Source organism: Molossus molossus, unplaced genomic scaffold (genome assembly GCF_014108415.1).
Source record: "Molossus molossus isolate mMolMol1 unplaced genomic scaffold, mMolMol1.p scaffold_m16_p_9, whole genome shotgun sequence".
Classification (NCBI taxonomy): Eukaryota; Metazoa; Chordata; class Mammalia; order Chiroptera; family Molossidae; genus Molossus; species Molossus molossus.
Genome location: NW_023425403.1, coordinates 104,689,647 through 104,704,415, shown reverse-complemented (window position 1 = coordinate 104,704,415; position 14,769 = coordinate 104,689,647).

Sequence of the window (14,769 nt, the reverse complement as noted above, 5' to 3'; positions counted from 1 at the left end):
TAATTTGTTGATCTTTTCTTTCTAAATCAACTTGATTGAAGTATTTGCATATAGTGATATGCACCTATTTTAAGTGCACAGCTTGATGGGCTTTGACAAATATATCTCCCATGTAGCCACCATCAATCAAGAATAACATCCAAAATGTTGCCTTGTGTTACTTTTCAGACATTGCCCCCACAATTTTATCCTGCATATTTCACTATAAATTAATTATACCTATTCTAGAATTTTATGTAAGTAAAATAACATAAAATATTCTCTTGTTTTAGTTTTGGCTTTTTTCACTCATATAAGGCACTGACAATTCAACTGTGTTTTTAATCTATGAGTAATGCATTCCTTTTGTTTCTTAAGAAGTATTTTTTTCTATGCAATATTACAACTTATTTACCTATTTACCTGTCAGTGAACTTTTGAGTTTCCAGTTTGGGACTATTATGCTAAATCTGCTATGAACATTCATATAAAAGTCTTTGCATATGTTTTCATTGCTTTTGGGGAAATACCAAAGAATAGAAGTGCTGTGTACACAAGGAAACTACCAGAGTGCTTGTGCGGCTCGGCGTCCTCTCCAGCAAGACACGAGAGCTCCAGTTGCTGTACACATCACTAACACTTGTGTGCAGTAGTGTCTTAAGATTTCAGTTTGTGTTTTCCTGGTCATAATGTTACTGACCACCTTTTATTTTTCTTAGTGATTATTTGCATATCTTCTTTTGCGAAGTCCTTGTTCAAATCTTTTGTCCATTTTAAATTGGATTCTTATCACATCAGTTCACTTACATGTGGAATCTGATGAACAGAATAAACTGACGAACAAAATAGATCTAGAGACATGGAAGCAGGGAACAGAATAACAAACCGCAGAGGGACAGGGCGGGGGGGGGGGGAGAGATAAACCAAAGAACTTATATGTGTATATGCACAACCAATGGACACAGACAATACTGTGAAGGTGGGGGGCAGGAGCAGGGAGGAAGGGGCCAATGGGGGGAAAAGGGAAAGACATCTGTAGTATTTTCAACAATAAAGATACATTTTTTTAAAAAAAGAAATATTCATGTCTGGCCAGTGTGGCTCAGTGGTTGAGCGTCGACCCGTGAACCAAGAGGTTGCCCATTTGATTCCCGGTCAGGGCACGTGCCCAGGTTGTGGGCCCGATCCCCAGTGAGGGGCATGCAGGAGGCGGACAGTCGATGTTCTCTCTCATCGATGTTTCTAGCTCTCTCTCTCACTAAAATCAATAAAGGGGAAAAAATAAAAAAGACATATTCTTAGGTGAAGATTAACAAAAAAGAAATAAATTGGATTCTTGTCTTTTTAATTATTGAGTTGAGTAGTTAAGGATATAGCGAGGATATAAACCTATAGCTATATGTACTGTGGATATTTTTCCACATGGTGCCTTAGTTTTTAATTTCTTAACATATTTTAAAGAATAGAGGAATTTAATTTTGATGATAAAATTCAACTAATCCATTTTCACATCAAAGTTTATTTTTTGTGTCCTAGGAATTATTTTCCTACCCTCAAAATTTTGATGATTTCATCTTATGTTGTCTTTTAAAAGTTTTATGGTTTTAACTGTTATTTTATACATTTTGTGAATGTTGTGAGATAATATCAGTTACATTTTTCCCATATGGATATTCAGTCGACCCAGGATAAAAACTGAACATTGTTACTAATTGGTACAACAGGCCAGACCTGAGGCCGACTGCAAGGCTGTGAGAACGCCCTCCCCCCTCCCCCTCCTCCCTCCCCCTCCCCCCTCCCCCTCCTCCCTCCCCCTCCCCCCTCCTCAAAGGAGGGTTAGCAGCCTTGGGGCAGCAGGCTTCGGTCAACTTTCCAGTCTTCAGCCTATAACCTCCTCCCAGTTCCCCCTCAGTAACAGCAATAAGGGGGAGAACCATTTATTGCCCTGTTAACCATACAGTTTGGTCAACATTTTGATATGATTGCTTCTAAATTCTATAGACTTTTCTCAAATCCCGTTATTTGGCCCATGGGGCCCCCGACCTTCATTCTCCAGAAGTGAGGTCTCTGTCCGTGTTCCATCCTAGTCACCAAAACTGTCCAAATTATTGAGGCTCTGGGCTCTCACTCTACTTTCAAGCTCAGAAACTAGCCTGCTTCAGTTTCAAGGATGTCAGGAGAAGACATGGGTTTAATCTGCTTTTTGAAAAATACTTACATTGAATTTTAGAGAGAGAGGGTGAAATATAAATAGAGGGGAAGAAAGAGAGAGAGAGGCATTGATGTGAGAGAGAAGCACTGATTGGCTGCCTCATGCACACCCCCTGCTGGGGATCAAACCCAAAACATGTGCCCCTACTGGGAATCAAACCATCCACCTTTCCGGGCATGGGACGATGCCCGTCTGAGTCACACTGGCCAGGGTGAAGAATGTGTTTAAACGAAGAACTTCATTACCCCTGTCAGGAGCAGAAGCCAGAGTGTCAGGATTTGCTCCACCTTCCTGAACCCCATTCCCTCAGGGCTCTGCAGTGCAGTCCGTCTAGGAAAGGAGGGAGCCCTGAGTCTTGTACGACGGAAGTCAGAGTGTCTGCCTTTTGCTCCCGAGGAAGACACGAGCTCTGTTTCCCAAGGCTGTTTGCCACGCAGATCTCTGGACTAAGGAAGTCCGGAGTGAATGTAGTCAGCCTCTGGCTGCAAGGTCTAGACGAGAGGGCAATGGGGATTGTCGCTCGCTGCGGACAGCTCCCTGCAGTTCCCCCTGCGGCTTAGCCGGTGCTCAGCTGGACCGGAGGAGATCTGTGCAGACTCAGCACCTCCTGGCCGCGTAACTCCTGTGTCTCTGGCTCCGCTCGGTGCATCCCGGTCATTTCAGCATCCCTGTCTTCTTGATTTGCCATGACTGTTGGGTTTGGCTGGAGTCCCCCTACCTGTTTCAGTGCAGAAGTTCTTGCAGGCTGAACACGGGGTGCTGCAGGGCTCACCTTATCTATTTCCCTTCTCTCAGGAACTGCAATTCTGTGCTAAAGTTTGGTCCAGTTTTTTATTGTTTGCAACAGGGTTACAAATCCCGTTCCAGGTACCTCGGCATGGTAGGAGCAGGTGTCTTCTTTTGTTGCTGTTTATTTTTGACAGTTTCTGGGATAGTCATTAAGAATAATTCGGCTTTAGGTGCATATAGCTAAAACTAAGATTGATTGCACACCTGGAGTGAGACAGAACACCAGACACACCGAAGCAAAGCCGGCTCTCTCCCCGAGCGCGTTCGGGAAGCTGCAGGCCAAGCTGTCCGCACGGAGCGGGCCCCGGGGTGCCGTCATAGTGGGAAGCACCCGCGGTGCCCAGAGGCTGCTCCCCTCCCTCTGAAAAGGCAGTTCATCCACACATTGGGGAAAGTGTCAGGCTGACCTCTTTGATGCACTTACGTGCTTCATAGGTAAAGTTCTAGGCCTCAACGTAAGTATCTCTTCCTTATTAAGCGAGGGCTGCCAATATCTCATTGATTATGAAAAGTGGTGGCTTCCTCTTTCCAGTTATGGGACTGGGACATACCTGAGGCTGGACATGACGGGTTCAGGCTTGACTGGATCTGGGAGACGTGTTCCCAGCACAGTTACTCAGATCTGAACCAGCAGAATGAGAAGAGCCGAGGGGTGAGGCTGTCCCTCATTTACCACATCTTTCCCCAAAATGCAGCGAACACTGGCCCAGTGGGTCCTTCTCAGGTGTCCCCATCTGTCACGTTCCATCCGTCTTCCCATTTTATCTCTAGCCTGACAGTTGTCCACTACTTCAACTCTTTTATTCCATAATCGTATAAAACCAGTTAATAGCATTATAAATATATTGACCAAGAATAGACTTACGCTGCTTTTCAAATCACTTTCATTGACTGAGCAGATGACAGTGTTTCAGGTTGTGCTGAGGAGCCATTACTCCAGGATGTCTAACAGACACCACGTGTCCTTTTAGTGTCTTGCTTGTTTGATGTCGAGAAATTAGTAAGTATCTTATCTTCAAAGTCATTGTCCTGTTGAACTATGGGTATCATGACTGACAACTGAGGCACAATCACGCTCCCGAGGAAGAGTTCGGAGCTGTGTCTCAGCCTGCAACCTAGTAAACCCTCCGCACCTCCGCAGGAACTTCTCTGAAACAGGAAGCTGTGCCGACCGTGTCACCGCACAGCTTCAAGGCTTCTGACGGCTCCTGCTGCTGCCAGATAATCCGGAACCACTGTAAGGAGCACAGGGCCCGTTCCGTCCAACCCTAGTTTTAACCTTCAGCCTCATTCCCACTGCTGTCTCACCCTAAGGCTTTACCACTGTGAAGCCACATTACGCCATCACCAGGTTCGGAGGACTTTCAGGATCTGTGCCTCTGCTCGGACCGTTTCATCTGTCTAAACGCCCTTCCTGAGCAAGGGACAGCTCTGGCCAGAGCGCCTGCCACCCTTCTCGCCCCGTGCAAGTGGAACGCACCAGCGCACGTGCTGCCAAGTCCTGAGCTCCGCCCCCAGGGAGCATGAACGCGCTGGATCAAGAACTCTCCAGCCTCGATGCCTCAATTTCCTGTCTTATTAGCAACAATTCGCCCCACTTCTTTTAAGAGTTTCCTCCTGTGTATCCCTGAAAATCCCCTAATGTGACTGCACACATCACTTGCAAGTCCCCGGGGCCCCGCGGACTGAGGCAGAGAGAGGGTACTTACCCATGTTGTGTTCTCGAGCGGGGTGCTCAGGACAGCTCGTGCCATGATGGAGACTCGTTTGCTCTGCCCAGTGTGGTACCCGCCAGCTGCACTGGGCAGTTGTTTGACGTGCGGGTTGTGTGGTAGAGCAACTGAACTTTTAAAATTGTATTTAAATCAAATTAAATCAAATATAATGTAACTAGCAGCATGTAACTAACAGTGACTGTAGTACACAGGGCAATTCTAGAATCCTCATAGGCCTGGATACCAACGCACAGGACTGTTATTCCAGGGATTGGTTTTTCAGAGTAAGAGAAACACATTTCAGGATATGGATGACTGGTCACAGAAATTAGGGCACTACTGGGGTCACGTGAGTGTAAGAAGTATTTTCTTTCTCCATTCTTCAGGATTTAATTATAGACAATTTAGCCTCTGTAATTTTGCACTGGTCTTTATAGTTCTTCTAAAAATGTTCTACAGCCTTCCCTCTGTCTATAATTTCTGTTACTCTGGAATAACAATCATAATTTTATATTTTGCTAATTATTGCCTTACACCTTTATGACTGGCATGCATACAGAAAACATGTATGAAATGGTTTGGAGCCAGTGGCTGAACTAGTCAGTGAAACACTGGACAAGACAGATCGCAGTAACGTAACGTGAAAACAGACGTCACCCCTGAATGCATTCGGCCAGCGTCCACGGGGCTGTAACGAAGAAGGCGACTGGGTGTGGAGGCTGAAGGGACGTGAGGGCTTGACCGTCTAGCTTTCAGCTTCCTCGTCCGAAAGCCAGGAGGTCGGCCTGCAGCCCAGGGAAGTGGTTCACGTGAAGCCCTGAGGTTAGGTTCCGGCACGGAGGAAGCATTAAATGTTAGTTGAGCCCTGGCCAGTTTGACTTAGTGGTTGGAGTGTTGGCCCACGGACCGAAGAGTCGTGGGTTCAATTTCAGCTGGGGGCATGTGTCTCGGTTGCGGTTCGGTCCCTGACTCCAGCTAGGTCGTTCGTGTGGGAGGCACCAGTGGATGTGTCTCTCTACAATGGTGTTTCTCTCTCCCTCCCTCCCTCCCACACTGTCTGATGATAGATGGGAAGGAAAATGTCCTCGGGTGAGGGTTAAGAAAAAAAAAGTTAGTTGATATTGTTACTCTGATCATGATTATATTATTGTTTTATTAGTATTCTCCTTTGTGTAGAACTTCAGACTCGACAACGCACTCTCAGACCATAAAGTCATTTTACCTTCCAAACAAGAGGTAGGCAGACATCCGAGGTGGACAGACAGTCCCCCTTGACAGAAGAAAACAGGCTCAGAGGCTGCAAGCAGCTTGTCGGAGCACCGAAGGCAGAGCTGAGTTCGGACTCCGGAGCCGCCGCTGCCCGGGCCCCTGGCCGCCTTCTCACAGGACTCGTTCCTGCGTGGACTCATCTCCAAGTGCTCGATCGAGCCGGGCTTCAGCAAGTGTTCCTGCCTTCACCATATGCTGCTACTGTGTTTAACATTTGTCGCTTAGGTTTTCGTTAAGCAAATATTTTATCATATGCAGTAGTGCCTTATGTAAGCATTGGAAAAACAATTAAAAAAACCTCGTATCCATATCCAAGAGCAAACACTTAGGGTTCACCTCTGAAAAGCCAGGCCCGCCTCTGAGGCCGGAGTTCAACAAAGGCCCTTTGTCTGGCTGGTCTCGGCATCAGGAGTAAAGCTGTTAGGCCTCTGCCAAGAGCCTTTGCCACATTGCACCTTACAAGTCAGAGACAGAGGCTTTGAAGTAATGAACAAAGCACGGTTCCACATCGTGTTTGCTCAGGACTCTACCCGGTGCGTTTCATGCCAGCAACATCGAAATGGAAGTTAGATGAAAGGTGGTCCGTGTGAAACGTATAGGGTTCGAGTCCCCACCCATGCTCATAGAAGTGTTCCCGACAGTGCCGATCAGGTGATAGTAAGGCTCAGTTTACCTTGGGACTCAGGCAGAATGCAGTGATACAGCTGAATAAATGTAAAATCCAGTGAGTGCATTCATCGCCTGAGACTGCCTGTGAGGACACGCCAGCGTGGACACGGCGACATGACGCGGCACCTTGCTTCCCGAGGCAGGCTGAGCCCTGCACTCCCAGCTGGCCCGGGGCCACTGGGCACCAACACTGACCGAGAACGCACGTGCTCACACACCTGCGTCGCAGAAAAACCCCAGGATGGAGGTGCAAGGTATCCCGGATGCTCGGCACGCCGTGTGCTTCAGTCTCCGGAGTAGCAGGGGTGCCTGCCTGCGTGACCCCGCGCGGCTCCTCTGCCTGTTCTCCCCTGGAACACAGCTGAGGGAAGCGCTCCCGCAGAGCGTCCACTCACGCTACACGTGCTGACCCCGAGCCAGGGCTGGCCGCCCGGAGACACGGTCCAGGGGAACAAGATCGCCAAGGCCTTAAAGCGATGATATTCTCGGGTATTAGACAAGGAAGAGTTTTCAGAAGACAGTTGTACAGTTGGCTGGGTTCTTTCCAGAATGTCATATGAGTATTGAAGGTTTTTCTTTAGTGTCCTGCCAAGAGGCCCCGCCCACATCATGGGTAGAAGGCGCTTTGAAAGGCCTTCGGAGCAGAGATGTCGATGAGACGTGAGGAGGAAATACTGATCCCAAATTGACAGCATGTGATCTGCTCCCCGCTGGTTTTCTGAGCTGTCCTGACAGCTTTCTCAACACACTCCCTGCTCCATCATCGTGAAGTCCGGCGAAGTCCTTTGTAACAGATTCTGGCACATCCATGATACGCTTCCTGGATGCAGTACGATTTTTGAGAAATATTTTCAGATTTTGTGTCAAAGTCACGTAGGGTATGTTTGGCCTATACATCAGTCTTGTGTGTACTCCGTACCTTTCTCTTACCCAAGGGACAGCACACTGAGGCCCAGCTGTGTTCCTGCCGCAGAACAAAGCAGAGCCTTGAACCAGAGCCAGCAACGAACTGCACACTTTCAACCAGCTCGGATCTTGGTAAATGCAGTGAAGGCTGCAAGACAAGCTGGAGACCCTGACCCGCTTATTTTAAGGAACTGAGCATCGCAGTTTTGCTTTGCCAATTGTTAATGTCGTTTGTTCTGGTTCCTTGTCTAAAGCAAGCAGTAGCAATGTTAAAACGTATCTCAGTTGTTCTCCATTTCTTCAGTCAATTGTTTCAAAATAAAAAAGTAGTACATTCTGTGTGAATTTTCTTAACAATAATTAATGAATTTCCTTGTTATGTGTTTTGTTTGTTTTTTATCCTCACCCGAGGACATTTTTTGCATTTATCTTCAGATAGAGCAGGAGGGTGCGAGAGAGGAAGAGAGGGAGAGAAACATCGATGTGAGAGAGACACATCGACTGGTTGCCGGGGACAAACTACAACCGAGGTACGTGCCCGTAGCAGGAACTGAACCCAGGACTCTCTGGTCCGCGGGCTGACGCTCTAATCGCTGAGCCAAACCGGCCAGGGCTCTTGTTATGTGTTTTAACTGTAACCCAGCTTCTGATGTTTTCTAGTCACCAGGAAGGGTAAATTTCTATTTTTATATGACACATACACAAATACACACAATCTTTTTTTTTTCCTTCGGAGAGAGGAAAGGAGGGAGGGAGGGAGAAACATCAGCTTGCTGTTCCACTGATTTCCTCATTCATGGCTCGATTCTTGTGTGTGCCGACTGGAGACTGAACCTGCAACCTTGGCGTGTGGGGAGCACTCTCTAACCCACTGTGCTACCAACCAGGGCTCCACACAAACTTGAAGAGAGACCTGCCTTGCCGTGGTGGGGTACGTCAGTTGATCGGAGCATGGTCCCAGTACACCAAGGTTGCCGGTTCAGTCCCAATCAGGGCACATACAGGAATCAACCAATAAATGTATAAATGATTGGAACAATAAATTGATCTCTCTCTCTCTCTCTCTCCCTCCCTCCCTTCTTCTCTCTCTCACAAATCAATCAATCAATTAAGCAATAAAAATTTAAATAAAAGAGACCTGCTTAACAAAATTACAGAGGTCTCAGGCGCACAATTCCACAACACGTCATCTGTACCCTGCACTGTGTGTTCGCCCCAGTCAAGTCTCCTCCATCACTGTTCACCGCCCCTTCTCCTGCAGTCAGCACACTGTTTTCCGTCTCCGTCCCATGTCACCCCAATAAGTTCAATAAAAAGGGGAAAAATGCAAAAATAGATAAAATTAAATTTAAAAAAAGAGAGAGACGTGCTGAGTGATTAAGAGAATTCAGTGCTGCTGCACAGAGTCAGTGTGACCTGGAGGAGGAACGCAGAGTGGAGGCTAGTCTATGACCCACACTCGGAGCCGCTCCGAGCGCTCCTGCGGGCAGGAAGGGCACAGCTCTCGGTGCGCCTCTGAGGTCCGCGGGCCGGCCCCGTCGGATGACCCACACTCGGAGCCGCTCCGAGCGCTCCGGCGGGCAGGAAGGGCACAGCTCTCGGTGCGCCTCTGAGGTCCGCGGGCCGGCCCCGTCGGATGTCCGGCGGACGCGCTGGGATGCTCTGCGCTTCTGCGTCTGGAAGTGAACTGAAGCTCAGCAATGCTCCCGCTTTTATAGGATTGTCAAGATTCGGGATTGTCCTCTTTTTCTTTTGTGTTAGTAAGAGTTTGTAACGTGTTTTCATAAAGTAAGCACTTAAGACACGCATGTTACGGATTTTTCTGAGTGTTTCCCTTTCTCAGCCCACAGTGTCCCGGTGTTGAGACGTCACAGCCGCTGGCGGTGAGGGCTGCCTGCTGGGGCAGTGCCCACCACGCCTGTGCCAGCCTGTGCCAGGGAAGGGGCATCTCGGTTCTCTTCCTCCAACTGATCTTCTCAAATAAGACAAGGGAATATCTCAGATCCTTTAATAGTTTTACTTTAAAAAGTCTTTTGAATTATTCCCAGATTTGTCAAGCTATTGAAGTCCAAGTCAAAGGATATTCTTGCTTCCTAAGCATTAATGCCAGATCATTTTACACTTGTAAAACATAGATGAAGATTTTAAAAAATGAAATTAATATAGGAAATCGGTTTTAATTGCAATTGACATGATTATTGGGCAATGTAATACAAATTTAATGGAAATACAACTTTTATTTTTATTTCTATAAGTGACTAAGTATGAACATATGATTTAAATGTCAGAGATTTCTCTCGGAAATGGAGTACTGGCTTTCATTGTTCTCTGTATTACAATGGGTAAATGTTTGCACACCCATTTTATTAGGTACAACAAGAAAATAAGAGCGAACAATGTGCCACGGAGCAAAGCCCTGCCCTGGCTCAGCTCACTTCCTGCCTCCTTCCCCAGGGAGCTCCTTGCCATTCCCACCAGTTTCTTTTACTATAGCCCTCTCGGGAGGGAATAAGGACCCCCTTTCACCAGTGGGGATATTTCTGTGTGTATACCCGTTACATATACCTTATATAGCACACGTGATCTTAGCAGAATCTCTCCCCTCTGAAGGAATAATGTATGAGGAGCGTGGGATACCCCAGTCACCAGCAGCAAGACTGCCTCAGTGCTAAATGTCCTCCCCCAGGCTTCGTCTGGGACTGATCTCAGGCTGTGGCCGATGTCAGCCTGCAGCACGAGGAGCAGCGGCACAGCAGCACAGCTGCCAGACTGCAGGGCAGACGACCAAGGATCACCCAGGTCCTTGTGCTTCTGCAAGCCGAGGACGGTGCGTCTGCAGAGGTGACTGCAAAGCAGGGCAGTTACTAACTTCCAAAGTCCTGTAAGTGTTTAGAGGAAGTATCACAATGAAATTCTAGAAAAACATGACTTATCTGAGCTCAGAAGATAGGGCGGAATGTAGATAAACTAAGCCGGGGGAGGGAGGAATCTCACCGTAGGATTGGAGCCTGTGCATTTTCTTATCCCCTTCCCCGCTGCAGGTGCTCACCTTTGCCCGTCTCTGCAGGCTGCAGGCACTCACCACACAGAGTTCCCAGCCTACCAGAGTCCCTCCTACAAGACTCGGCCCTGTGGACGTACCTGCCCTAAGCCCTGCCAACCCCCCTGGTATCACGCCTCTGCTGGCAAGTTCGCCCCCGGCTGGACTCAGCCAATAGCTCTTCATTGCTGCACATTGACTCAAAACCCAGGTATTTTTGCTCAATTTTCCTTTGATTCTTAGAACTTCAGCCTGAATATTTGCTTTCAGTTTCTACTGTTCTGCAACCCAGTAGATTTCCTTTGAGGCGTCTCGGTCCCTGGCTGCCAGTCCCCTTGGCTCTGCGCACCTCGTGATTTTGGCATCTCTTTTAGTCAGGGAGGAGCAACCTTCGTCACAGCCCGGCCTTACAGAAATGCACAGTTAACCTCAAGCCCTCAGACTCCCCAGGCCGGCGCAGCCCCACTCCCAGCCGAGTGCCCACAGCCCACTCGTGGGCTTCGACGCGGAGACCACTGAGCGCAGAGCTGAGGGGCGCGGGCCCCACTGCCGTCTCCTCCAGACCAGCCACCGAGTCTGCTCATTCTGTGTCTCCAGCGCCTGGACACAGCCCAGCACAAGACGGGGTGTTTCCTCACAGTTAGCCGACCATTTTCATCCATTTCAGCTGAGATTCAACTGTCGCGAGCAAAACATGAGGGGCTAAGTCCTTCCCCTCCTTGCCCCATTTCCAAGCCAAGATACTGGAAGGCCCACTCAGGATTTGCACAGTGGGTAGGAAAAGTCCCTTCCTGTTCTCAGCCTATCACCCACCTCAAAATTTAGAAAGGGTTGAAATGGAAGAGTAAGGCAGCCCTGTGATGGGCGGAGTGGTCAATGTGCTGTGCATACCTCTCGCTTCAGCCAAATGGGGTACCCCAGGACCCCAGGGCCTGAGGGTGCTAGAAAACTCGACCTATATTCTCGACTTTGGAGGGCCCAGTTGGTGCCTGATTCTATTCTGTGGAAGCAAAACCACCTGCAACATGATAGAATAAAAGGAGGGGCACATGGGGGGACCTTCTCTCCCACTGATGGGAGTGGGCATCGGCCTCTTGTCCTGGGCTGGGCGGGGACCTTGCACAGGAAGCCACCATGAGAACCACCTGTAGGGCTGTTGATTACATGAGGTGTCAGGACTGGAGAGAAATCCAGCAAGGTAACCTCGTGGGAAAATCACTGGCACTGGAGTCCGCCACTTCCAGAGGGCACCCAATGGATCTCATCCGACCAGCTCGCTCTGCGCGTGAGACCTTCCCTCTTCCTGACCTCAGGCCCCTCCCACCAGGCCACCCCTGAGGGGCCAGGGTGCTCATGAGAGCTGGAGCAGGGGGTGACGGCGGGTGGAGGACAGGGCTGGAACACAAAGCCTTCGTCCTGGATAAAATTGAAGCTCTTCTAATTACAGTGGACTGGATATTTCAGTTCCTAAAATGAGATTGTTCTGATGACTAATGGTGGCCGGATTACTTTAATCAGCTGTGTGGTCTGAAGAACCATGGTGCCTCTCATCCGGAGACTAGGGAGGAAGTGGGCGACAGAGAGGGCTGAAGGCCGAGTGTTGACAAGGGAAGGGGGCTGCTTGCTGTGGGCACAGTTGAATTCGGCTGATGTACATATACTACTCGAATACATGATGAACTGATGAGTAAAAGGACCGGAAATAATTGCAAATTCAGTCTTTTCACTCGATGTACTCAAAACGCATTTATTTACCGTGAACTAGGCTTTTTAAATGATCTCCAGTGCTCCATTCTAGGTCACCTTTATCTCTGCTCTTTACTGGGTCAAATTCTAGTTACTGTTTTGCACCATTCCAGGTGAATCCTCTTTCTTCATAGTTGCCAGTTCCTAATTTTCTGAACAATTTTACTCTGGAGCTCACAGCTCAGGGCAACTGTACCAAATAAGCATTTTGCCTTCCTTTTCTTCTCCAGAACTTTCCTACTTTGCTGCCCCAAGAATGTATGCACGGCCTGTATTCTTTTCCTGCTTCTCATGTCCCCTTTCCAAAGTGAAACTCCGGACTGCCAGGCGTGTTAGACACGTGGGCCCTAGAGAAACTGGAACTCTTGTCAAACCAGATCTGATGGGACAGAGGGACGAGTGTGAGCTCTGCTCTCCGCTGTGCCCGTTGTCCCAGCTGCCCGCTGCGCAGCTCACCCCCTGGTCTTCAGCCTTGCCATGGAGCCACGGGCACCTCGGGCTGACTCCCTTCCTGGGCACAGCGACTCTGAGGTAGCGGTAGCTGCAGTCAGGACGAAGGGGAAGGCGGGATGGGGGTGCCACCGGGGACGAATGATGAAGGATTCGAGGACTACATTCCTGTAGATAACAGTGGGGTTGCCTGGCCGTGGGGCCAGGTGCAGCACTTGGTATTTTGAGTACTTTGTGTTTTGAGTTCTTATTCTGGAGTTCAGATCAGGAGACCATGGCATCTATACTGGTGCTAAATCTCCACTGTGCCATTGCACCTACGGGTTCGTTTACTCCCGTGCTATTTACCGGTAGACTTTTAAAGTTTCTGCAGCTTCTGAATATTAAATCATTTGATTCAAAAACACTTGCTTTCTTGGACCAAGGGACTCAGCATGCTTAAGAAGCATTAAAGTATTGATTGGTCGGTGTTTAACAGTCATGCTGAGCGATTTTATGTGGTTTGATTTAGCAGTCTGCCCCCTGGTTCATGGTTTGGCTGACAACATTACAATGCTTTAACCACTGGTGTAGAAAACTGAGCAGGAAATCCCCTCAACCATGGCTCGGTGGTAAGCAGCAGGGTTCAGGCTGGAGGAGGGGCCCTGGGCTTGTCATTACTGGCGGCAGATTCAGTGGCTTCTGCGCGAAGGGAATGTCACTCCTCCATCTGAAGGTGCTCTGTGCCCGGATCGCACCATTCGGCACACTGCACCGTGGGCCCTCGTCACCCTTGCTGTGGGCTGGGCCCCCGCCAGGTTGCCCCCAGGGCTAATTTGTCTTGTGGTGACCCATGAAATAAAACCGCAGTCTGCGTTTGAATTCCAGCCTGTTGGCCTGGTCCACCAGGTGAAAGTCATCCTGACATGGTGCGCCCTGAACGTGCTGCCTGCTGTTCAGAGAGAAAACTCACAAAAGACAGAGGTGCCGGGTGATGGGGCGACGCTCAGAGGGGCGGCCAGTCCTGCTTGACCCACAGACTGGCCGTGTGCGCTTCCCTGGGCACCGCTGGGCTCCTCCCCTGAGGGGGGCCCCCTCCCCCCACGAGCTGTCTCAGAGAGAAGCCTGCTACCACGTGGCACTACTGGGGGACAACCAGGGGGAAATGTGGGGGAATGTTCAATGTCTTTTGAAAGAATCTAAATGTAATTTGAAAGTTTGATTTCCCGGATTGTTTTTTATTCTTATAATCAAAGATCCAACCAGATGTCACTCAACAGCCCAGCCAAGACCTGTGGGTTTGGGGGTTTAAAAAAATTTTTTTTTCTTTATTGATTTTAGAGAGAGAGGAAGGGAGAAGGAGAGAGAGATAGAAACATCGATGAGAGACAGCATGGATTGGCCGCCTCCTACATGCCCCCCACTGGGGATCAGGTCCACAAACTGGGCATGTGCCCTGACCAGGAATCGAACCAGCGACCTCTTGGTGCAGGGTCGACACTCAACCGCTAAGCCACCCCTGCTGGACAAGACCCGTGGGTTCTAACACGCAGAGCACTCTGAGGTCTGATGCCCACTGTCACAAAGGGACTGACAGATTGAAAGGCACTTGGAATGATCCACAGGAATAATAAAAGCACCTGGGGAGAGTGGTTTATGGAGCAGTTTAAAGGAAATGATCACGTGTAGTGTGGTTAAGTGAGAGTGAATAGAAGACATGAGGCTAAAATTGTTTGAAGTGCGTTGATGCCAATGTGAAGAATTATATTACCTCCAGAGAAGCACTACCTAAAAGCTAGACATCATGGAGTAACATTAAAGGCAGGTAAGAATACGTTGTTCACCAATTCTAATAGTAATGCTAATGGCTAATATTTATTTATAATTAGGATAACAAAGTAGTATATTAATAAACTGTTATCAATGGAATAACATTTTTTTTCTATAATTTCAAATATAAAATGGCCTAAATTCTGGAAATGAAGTCTAAGCGGTAGTCTGTTTTCGCTCTCTTA